General features: G+C 42.0%; 1 long non-coding RNA gene across 1 annotated transcript; it reads right to left on the bottom strand.

The window, feature by feature from the left end:
- Positions 1-2,819: 2,819 nt before the first annotated feature.
- Positions 2,820-4,959, bottom strand: LOC128212156 (uncharacterized). The gene is made up of 3 exons (XR_008257399.1): positions 4,802-4,959; positions 3,772-3,907; positions 2,820-2,989 (listed from the first exon to the last, which is right to left on the bottom strand). It is a non-coding gene; the product is annotated as an uncharacterized LOC128212156 (long non-coding RNA).
- Between the last annotated feature and the right edge of the window lie 5,398 nt (positions 4,960-10,357).

Below are 10,357 nucleotides of genomic sequence, written 5' to 3'. Positions count from 1 at the left end.
CGGTTTTGTTGTTGTTTTTTTGGTTTATAACTTTAGAGTCTTCAAATAGAGGCTTTAATCAATATCTCGGTGTTTTAATCTTTTTGCTCGAGACGGCAACTCCTAAAACTCTCATATCACTCTCCTTACATTTGTATCAAACTTTTATCCCATTCCTAGCACTCTCCTATCTCATTCTTAACACTCTCCTCACATACTACTATCACACTATGGAAAACTCAAAAATCACACTACTATCACACCCCAAACAATTCATATTACACCCCTTACACATTTCTATCACTCTCATAACACGTACTCTTAAAGTCTTAGGAATGTATAGAATGCGTAAGGACTGTGCAAGCAGTGCGTTAAGTGTGTTAGTAGTGTGAAGAGTATTTTAGGAGTGTGTTATGAGAGTGGTAGGAGTGCGATATGAGAATGTAAGCAGTGTGTTAAGTGTGTTAGTAGTGTGAAGAGTGTTTTAGGAGTGTGTTATGAGAGTGGTAGGAGTGCGATATGAGAATGTAAGCAGTGTGTTAAGTGTGTTAGTAGTGTGAAGAGTGTTTTAGGAGTGTGTTATGATAGTGGTAGGAGTGCGATATGAGAATGTAAGGAGTGTGTTAAGTGTGTTAGTAGTGTGAAGAGTGTTTTAGGAGTGTGTTATGAGAGTGGTAGGAGTGCGATATGAGAATGTAAGCAGTGTGTTAAGTGTGTTAGTAGTGTGAAGAGTGTTTTAGGAGTGTGTTATGAGAGTGGTAGGAGTGCGATATGAGAATGTAAGCAGTGTGTTAAGTGTGTTAGTAGTGTGAAGAGTGTTTTAGGAGTGTGTTATGAGAGTGGTAGGAGTGCGATATGAGAATGTAAGCAGTGTGTTAAGTGTGTTAGTAGTGTAAAGAGTGTTTTAGGAGTGTGTTATGAGAGTGGTAGGAGTGCGATATGAGAATGTAAGGAGTGTGTTAAGTGTGTTAGTAGTGTGAAGAGTGTTTTAGGAGTGTGTTATGAGAGTGGTAGGAGTGAGAAATGAGAATGTAAGCAGTGTGTTAGTAGTGTGAAGAGTGTTTTAGGAGTGTGTTATGAGAGTGGTAGGAGTGAGATATGAGAATGTAAGGAGTGTGTTAAGTGTGTTAGTAGTGTGAAGAGTGTTTAGGAGTGTGTTATGAGAGTGGTAGGAGTGCGATATGAGAATGTAAGCAGTGTGTTAAGTGTGTTAGTAGTGTGAAGAGTGTTTTAGGAGTGTGCTATGAGAGTGGTAGGAGTGCGATATGAGAATGTAAGGAGTGTGTTAAGTTCGTTAGTAGTGTGAAGGGTGTTTTAGGAGTGTGTTAGGAGAGTGGTAGGAGTGCGATATGAGAATGTTAGGAGTGTGTTATGAGAGTGGAAGGAGTGCGATATGAGAATGTTAGGAGTGTATTAGGAGTGTGGTAGGAGAGCGATATGAGAATGTTAGGAGTGTGTTATGAGAGTGGAAGGAGTGCGATATGAGAATGTTACGAGTGTGTTAGGAGAGTGGTAGGAGTGCGATATGAGAACGTTAGGAGTGTGTTAGGAGAGTGGTAGGAGTGCGATATGAGAATGTTAGGAGTGTGTTAGGAGAGTGGTAGGAGTGTAATATGAGAATGTTAGGAGTGTGTTAAGAGAGTGGAAGGAGTGTGATATGAGAATGTTAGGAGTGTGATAGGAGAGTGGTAGGAGTGCGATATGAGAATGTTAGGAGTGTGTTAGGAGAGTGGTAGGAGTGCGATATGAGAATGTTAGGAGTGTGTAAGGAGAGTGGTAGGAATGCGATATGAGAATGTTAGGAGTGTGTTAAGAGAGTGGAAGGAGTGCAATATGAGAATGTTAGAAGTGTGTTAGGAGTGTGGTAGGAGTGCGATATGAGAATGTTAGGAGTGTGTAAGGAGAGTGGTAGGAATGCAATATGAGAATGTTGGGATAGGGTCAGGAGAGTGGTAGGAGTGCGATATGAGAATGTTAGGAGTGTGATAAAAGAGTGTTAGGAGAGTGATGTGTATTTGTTAGAAATGTGTTAGGAAAGTGATAGAAGAGTGTTAGGAGAGGGATATGAATTTGTTAGAAGTGTGTTAGGAGAGTGATAGAAGAGTTGTTACTTTACTGTTTCTTCACCATTTTAAATGAAACAAAGTGCAGTCTATGCCACAAACGGTGCCCCTATTCGATCTTTTACCAGAGTTTGATTGAGAATTAAGTTTTTTTCAAACACTTCGACAAACCTTTTCACAAAACCACCGACTGATAGAGCACTGCCAAAACATAATTTGGAAACAGGTTTGTCGAATTGAGGAAACTTATTGCCTAATAAAAGGAAGACGGCCATTTGTTTCTCTTAAAATAGTGCAGAAAAAGAAAAGTAAATTTGATTTAAGTCTTCATTCCAAGCAAAATGTTGCTTTCCGACGTAGTAATGGTGACGTAATTTATCACGTGGTATACACACGCTGTTTCTTATTCTTGATTTTGTTCAATAAAATTTTGTTTTCACACAAGATAGATTTCTTTTAAAGCCCTTAAATTATTAAGATTGTTAAACACAAATCGTACCGAAACAAAAACGATAGCCTAGCTCAATCCTGTTAAAATAAAAGGAGATGGGTGCGTGCGTGCTTGCGTGCGTGTGTGTTTTTCGCGCCAATTTCCTTATACTGTGTAATGTGTGCGATGTTACATGATTTATGCGTTAAAAGGTTGAAGGAGACTTCGACAGTGGCCAGTTAAATGCATCCGATTCGAACGGACAGTTAAAGAAGTCCGATACGAGATAGGTAATTCATTTAAATTCGGACATGTTGGATAGAACGAATAAAACAAAAACACTAATCCATTGTCAGCCATTCGTTTATTTTGATTCAAGTGTTTATATATGACAGTAGAAACGAAAAAATAGTGTCTTTCTATCATTTAGAAAAAGAGGCCTCAACGACAACATAGTTTCTTTCCATTATTTAGTAATAGTAGGGTCGTCTATACCACGGATATCCTCAACCGAAACCTGGGGATAGAGAAAACGGATAAAGAGATAAGTCAAAGTAATTTGTTTAATCATATGACTTTTTTTTAAATATCATCAATCTTGATTAAAGATGCAATCTTACTGCAAAATAAAATTTAACTCAATAAATTGTTTTGAAATACCAAAAAGGGTGAATAAATGTTGAAAACACTAGTTATTATGAAGGGACGGAATTTAATTTGAACGAAAGGTGCAAAACATTGTATTTCTACCTTATGAGACTATAGCAGATCACAGTAAATCTTTTAGCAATCACCAATCACTTAATATTTCTGCATTTTCAGCTTTAAAATACACGATTACAAAAATGCATTATTCAGTAAGTATTTAAAGATGCATCACTTAAAATCTATGTTTGTTTTACATGCGTATGCATTTTAATTAAGAGTGTCACTTTAAGTAACAAGTTGTATATGTTCCGAGTTCTTCTCATTTCATTTAAAACTAGACACCAGATGGTCCCAAATTTTATTAAATAAAAAGAGCACTCACATTTTTTAAGGCTGGTATTTTTTATCTGTACTTAAATCATACACCTTTTTGTTAATATCATTATAGCCAAATGAGTTTAACATGATAATGCATTAAAATAAAATTAAAACATATTACATCAACCTACAGCGTGCGCCTTGAAATACTGTTTTTACACCATCAGAGAGTAAGTAGATCTTAACGTGTTTATATATTTTTTCCTTTATCTGCTTTTTACAACCAAACTGCCAAAAGAAGTAAACTGCACAAAGTTAAACCAACTTACGTACCAAAACCAAAGCTGGGTCAGTCAAAGTACCTTCTTCCACAACGGCGTCCCCGTTCTGAGCTTCCGCCGTGGGCGAAAGGGCCGCTAGAAGGATACACACCGCCAGGACAGCCGCAATCATGTGGGTCTTCATAGTTCTGTGTGAATGAAAGAATGCGATCTGGCTAAATTAAATTGTAATAACCTTGATTTGAGTGAAATTAAAGTTTACTTTGTTTATTTATTATTAATATTTTTTGTATTTTTTATTTATGTTTTTGGGGGAGGAATCCTTATGAAAATTACAGGCCTACCAAAGCTAAGCGAACGTTTATTTTTTAAATTGATTTCCAAATAAATGATAGTGACGTATATCATGGTTTAAATATGCTTTGCAACCTGACAAGGCACTCCCCTTTCAAACGAATATGTTTTTTGCCGCTACCGTTAAAACGAAGCAATGTGAAAATATGTAGGCAATTTTGGGTCATTTCAACATGTCAAGTTATTTTATAATTCCTTTTCTTCTGGTGTATTGATTAAGATGCGACTAGTGAAGAACTCTCGTAAACGTTTTGTTTTGTATCCCTGTTGCAACGAAGCCCATAAGTTGCAAGTGGGGAACCAAACAGCAAACGTTCGCCGCAGACATGTTTACTGAACGCATGGCATGTGTCGTCTGGGCTGGTATTAACATTGGTCTTAACTGGATCTAAGAACGATGTAGCTAATCGGATTACTTGTTATTAATAACTGACAATGAAGTCAATGTTGTTGTCAAATGTATTGATATGAATAAAGCGGCAACCTAAGATGATTAATGCAATATATTACATAGAAATGTCAAACTATATTGAATCATTTCTATAATATATGAACACATTTGATACAAATAAAATTGATAAATCATTTTTCAATTAATTCAAATCAAATCAAACTCAAACAAAATGTAATTCTGAGCAATGTTACTATAAAACTTAAATTCAACACATCCTCCGAAACTTGCTTTAGTTATGCCAATGCTAAAAACAAAGCGTTCTCGAATTACATACCTTACGTGTTGCAGATAATTCTTCGCTTACTCCACGAGGCGATATGGTAACGAGGCTGAATCTCAAATTTATAGGAGACGTCCGTCTATGCTTGGCTAACTAAACCTATTACGTACGCAAATAATAGTTCTGAGGTTTTGTCTAAAATAATCCATTAATTATTATGTTGTGTTTTGATTTAAACTGTTATTTTAGGAATTATATACACTCCGTTCAATAATATGGTTGCTCATCTAAGCAGGATTAAAACCAAACATTGCAGATTTGGTAGACACTTTCAAAGTTGCCTGTAAAAAATCATTACGACGTTGTTCTTTGTCTTTTACAAAAATACCATTATTCAGCTTTTATATTAATATATCTATTTGCTTTACATTTCACATGGGGTTTAAATAGCTAGGTTATAGAAATGAAATGGTGCTGCAAAAAAGGGACATGGTGTCCTGCAGAAAAGGGACAGGGTACTGCAGGAACGGAACAAGGTGCCACCAGAAAGGGACAGGGTGCCACAGGAAAGGAACAGGGTTCCGCAGGCAAGGGACAGGGTATCGCAGGAAAGGTACAGGGTTCCACAGGAAAGGGACAGGGTATCGCAGGAAAGGGACAGGGTGCCGCAGGAGAGGGACAGGGTGCCGCAGGAGAGGGACAGGGTTCCACAGGAAAGGGACAGGGTATCGCAGGAAAGGGACAGGGTGCCTCAGGAAAGGGACAGGGTGATGCAGGAAAGGTACAGGGTTCCGCAGATAAGGGACAGGGTATCGCATGAAAGGGACAGGGTGCTGCAGAAAAGGGACAGGGTGCCGCAGGAAAAGGACAGGGTACCGCAGGAAAGGGACAGGGTGCAACAGGAAAGGGACAGGGTGCCGCAGTCAAGGGACAGGGCTCCGCAGGAAAGGGTCAGGGTGCCGCAGGAAAGGGTCAAGGTGCCACAGGAAAGGGACAGGGTACCACAAGAATGGAACAGGGTGCTGCAGGAAAGGGTCGGGGTGTGGCATGAAAGGGTCTGGGTGCCACAGGAAAGAGAGAGGGTATTACAGGAACGAAACAGGGTGCCGCAGGAAAGGGACAGGGTGCCGCAGGAAAGGGACAGGGTGCCACAGGAAAGGGACAGGGTGCCACAGGAAAGGAACAGGGTGCCGCAATCAAAGGACAGGGCTCCGCGGGAAAGGGTCAGGGTGTCGCAGGAACGGGACAGGGTGCCGCAGGAAGGGACAGGGTGCTGCAGAAAAGGTACAGGGTTCCGCAGGAAAGGGACAGGGTATCGCAGGAAAGGGACAGGGTGCCGCACGAGAGGGACAGGGTTCCGCAGGAAAGGGACAGGGTATCGCAGGAAAGGGACAGGGTGCCGCAGGAAAGGGACAGGGTGCTGCAGGAAAGGTAAAGGGTTCCGCAGATAAGGGACAAGGGGCGCAGGAAAGGGACAGGGAGCTGCAGGAAAAGGACAGGGTGCCGCAGGAAAGGGACAGGGCTCCGCGGGCAAGGGACAGGGTGTCGCAGGAAAGGGACAGGGTGCCGCAGGAAAGGGACAGGGTGCAACAGGAAAGGGACAGGGTGCCGCAGTCAAGGGACAGGGCTCCGCAGGAAAGGGTCAGGGTGCCACAGGAAAGGGTCAAGGTGCCACAGGAAAGGGAAAGGGTACCACAGGAATGGTACAGGGTGCTGCAGGAAAGGGTCAGGGTATGGCATGAAAGGGTCTGGGTGCCGCAGGAAAGGGACAGGGTGCCGCAGGAAAGGGACAGGGTGTCACAGGAAAGGGACAGGGTGCCAAAGGAAAGGGACAGGGTGCCGCATGCAAGGAACAGGGTGTCGCAGGAAAGGCTCAGGGTGACGCAGGAAAGGGACAAGGTGCCGCAGGCAATGGACCGGGCTCCACAGGAAATGGTCAGGGTGTCGCAGGAAAGGTACAGGGTTCCGCAGGAAAGGGACAGGGTGCCACAGGAAAGGGACAGGGTGCCACCAGAAAGGGACATGATACCGTAGGAAAGGGACAGGTTGCCGCAGGCAAGTGAAAGGGTACCGCAGGAAAGGACAGGGTGCCGCAGGAAAGGGACAGGGTGACGCAGGAAAGAGACAGTGTGCCGCAGAAAAGGGACATGGTGCAGCAGGAAAGGGAGAGGGTGCCACAGGAAAGGGAGAGGGTGCCGCAGGAAACCTCGATGCGACTGGACGGGGTGCCACAGGAAAGGATCAGGGTGCTGCATGAAAAAGACAGGGTGCAGGAAAGGGACAGGGTGCCACAGGAAGGGACAGGGGGCCGCAGGAAAGGGACAGGGTGTCGTAGGAAACTCGATGCGACCTGGACAGGGTGCCGCAGGAAAGGATCAGGGTGCCGCAGGAAAAGGACAGGGTGCCGCAGGAAAGGGACAGGATGCCACAGGAAAGGGACAGGGTTCTGCAATAAAGGGACAGGGTGCCGCAGGAACACTCGATGCGTCTGGACAAATATTGGCTATTGGGCTGCTACGACTTTGAAAATGAATATAGAGCAGGATTGAAGAATGCTGTCGCTGATAGCATGAGCAGGTACCCACATGAGGTGAAAGATGCCGGTGAAGAAAGACATGTCACAGTAGTTGAGGAGACTGTTGAGGCTATATGTGGTAGGATCACAGTACCATATATCACCATAGTACCAGTGCTGAACATCAATATAGTAGAAGCGACAGACATACCAGGCCAGACGATGGCTCAGAAGGAAGTTAGAAAGGTGAGAAGGGCACAGAGGGAAGACTGGATGATAAAACGGTCGAGACGTGCGGTGATCGATCAACAGGTACCGAAACATTGTACAGACAGGAATGATATAACCATGAAGGGTCATTTAAAGAACTTTAAGTTAAAACAATGCATTCTTTACAAGACAGTTCATGATGAAGACGACAACACCAGAGATCAGTTAATACTACCTACTACATACAAATCAGAAGTACGCAGAGGACTTCATTACGATGTTGGCCACCCCGGCCGGGAACTCTTACCGCGTTACGAGAACGATATTCTGGCCAGGCATGATATCTGATGTTGCTCAGTGGATCAGTAGATGCGATCATTGTCTTCGTAGAAAGACTCAGGCCAACATAAGAGCGCCTTTAATAAACAACAACACGACTTACACCCTATAAATGGTATGTATGGACTTCCTGTCTCTTGAACAGTCCAAAGGTGGTATCTCTAACATACTAGTGGTGACAGATCACTTTACAAAGTTTGCAACCGCGATAACGACCAGAAACCATACGGCTAAGACCACAGCGAAAGCTCTGTTTAACAACTTCATCGTAAACTATGGTGTGCCATCAATTCCGATCAGGGACCGAACTTTGAGTCAGACATCATTAAGGAATTGTGTGAACTCATGAGAACAAGAAGAGCAGAACGACGCCATACCATCCAATTGGCAATGGGATAACAGAGAGGATGAATCGTACACTTTGGGAATGTTATGTACCTTGGAAAGTTGGCAGGAAAGGGATTGGAAGAAGTGGCTCCATTAGTGTATTCCTACAACTGCACTCCACATGAAACGACAAAGATCTCACCGTTCGAGTTAACGTTTGGGAGAAAACCTTAGCTACCAGTCGATGCAGCATTTGAAATAGATGTAGATGATAGGCCGAAAAATCCAACATCCAGAGTACAACGATGACCTGAAAGAAAAAATGAAGAATAGAAAGGAAATAGTTGGGAAACATTCTGCCAAAGCAAAGACAAAACAGAAGACCTACTTTGATAAGAAGGCAAGAACAGCAAAGATAACATTCGAAGATAAGGTGCTTCTACCAGACTTGTGCGAACATACCAGTTTATAAGATAAGAAACAGAAAAACTGGAGTTGAGAAGACTTTGCACAGAAATCACCTTGTTCCTGTTAATTTCGAGAATGATGAAGATAATGTTCTTGCAGCTGATGTAGGACCCAAGGAGACATTGACTTTTGAAGAAGGTAATGTTGGTGATAATAAAGAGATAGAATAAAAGGAAGATAGAAGAAAAGGTGACGTTACACAGAATTCAGAGGACGACTTAGGATACTATGTGATAACAGCATATGAACGTGGAAACGCCCACGAACCTGAGTTAGGTGGAGTCATAGAAATAGGTACCGGTACAGAAGAAAGAAAAGAAGATGAAGTTAATGAAGTTGTAGAAAGAAGACCTGACGTTTGTCAAACAGGTGGTGAAGAACTGCATAGAGGAGAAACTCCAGATTTAGGAAGACCAGAGAATGTTCGCATGACAAACGGGGCTGAGATGAGTAGTGGAAGGAGTGCGATATGAGAATGTTAGGAGTGTGTTAGGAGAGTGGTAGGAGTGCAATATGAGAATGTTAGGAGTGTGTTAGGAGAGTGGTAGGAGTGCAATATGAGAATGTTAGGAGTGTGTTATGAGAGTGGAAGGAGTGCGATATGAGAATGTTAGGAATGTACAAGGTGAGTGGTAGGAATGCGATATGAGAATGTTAGGAGTGTGATAGAACAGTGTTAGGAGAGTGATATGTATTTGTTAATTTGTTAGAAATGTGTTAGGAAAGTGATAGAAGAGTGTTATGAATTTGTTAGAAGTGTGTTAGGAGTGTGGTAGAAGAGTGTTAGGAGAGTGATATGAATTTGTTAGAAGTATGTTAGGAGAGTGATAGAAGACTGATAGAAGAGTGTTAGAAGAGTGATATGAATTTGTTAGAAGTGTGTTACGAGTGTGATAGAATAGTGTTAGGAGAGTGATATGAATTTGTTAGGAGCGTGATTTTTTTTGTTGTAGTTGAGTGTCAAAAGTATGTTAGGGGTGTGTCAGACGCCAATTTCTTAAGCGTAACGAGCATTATAAGCTTACCTCACAAATTTCTTATTCAGTGTGTGTATACCACGTACTAAATAACCGAATGTTACTTTACTATTTCTTCACCATTTTAAATGAAACAAAGTGCAGTCTATACCACTAACGGTGCCCATATTCGGTCTTTTACCGGAGTTTGATTGAGAATTAAGTTTTTTCAAACACTTCGACAAACCTTTTCCCAAAACCACCGACTGATAGAGCACTGTCAAAACATAATTTGGAAACAGGTTTGTCGAATTGAGGAAACTTGTTGCCTAATAAAAGGAAGACGGCCATTTGTTTCTCTTAAAATGGTGCAGAAAAAGAAAAGTAAACTTGATTTAAGTCTTCATTCCAAGCAAAATGTTGCTTTCCGACGTAGCAATGGTGACGTAATTTATCACGTGGTATACACACGCTGTTTCTTATTCTTGATTTTGTTCAATAAAATTTTGTTTTCACACAAGATAGATTTCTTTTAAAGCCCTTAAATTATTAAGATTGTTAAACACAAATCGTACCGAAACAAAAACGATAGCCTAGCTCAATCCTGTTGAAATTAAAAGGAGATATGTGCGGGCGTGCGTGCTTGCGTACGTGTGTGTTTTTCACGCCAGTTTCCTTATACTGTGTAATGTGTGCGATGTTCCATGATTTATGCGTTAAAAGGTTTAAGGAGACTTCGACAGTGGCCAGTTAAATGCATCCAACTCGAACGGACAGTTAAAGAAGTCCGATACG

This window comes from Mya arenaria, chromosome 12, assembly GCF_026914265.1.
Source record: "Mya arenaria isolate MELC-2E11 chromosome 12, ASM2691426v1".
Classification (NCBI taxonomy): Eukaryota; Metazoa; Mollusca; class Bivalvia; order Myida; family Myidae; genus Mya; species Mya arenaria.
Note: the sequence above shows the minus strand (reverse complement) of the source record. Positions and strands in the feature narration are given on the sequence as shown.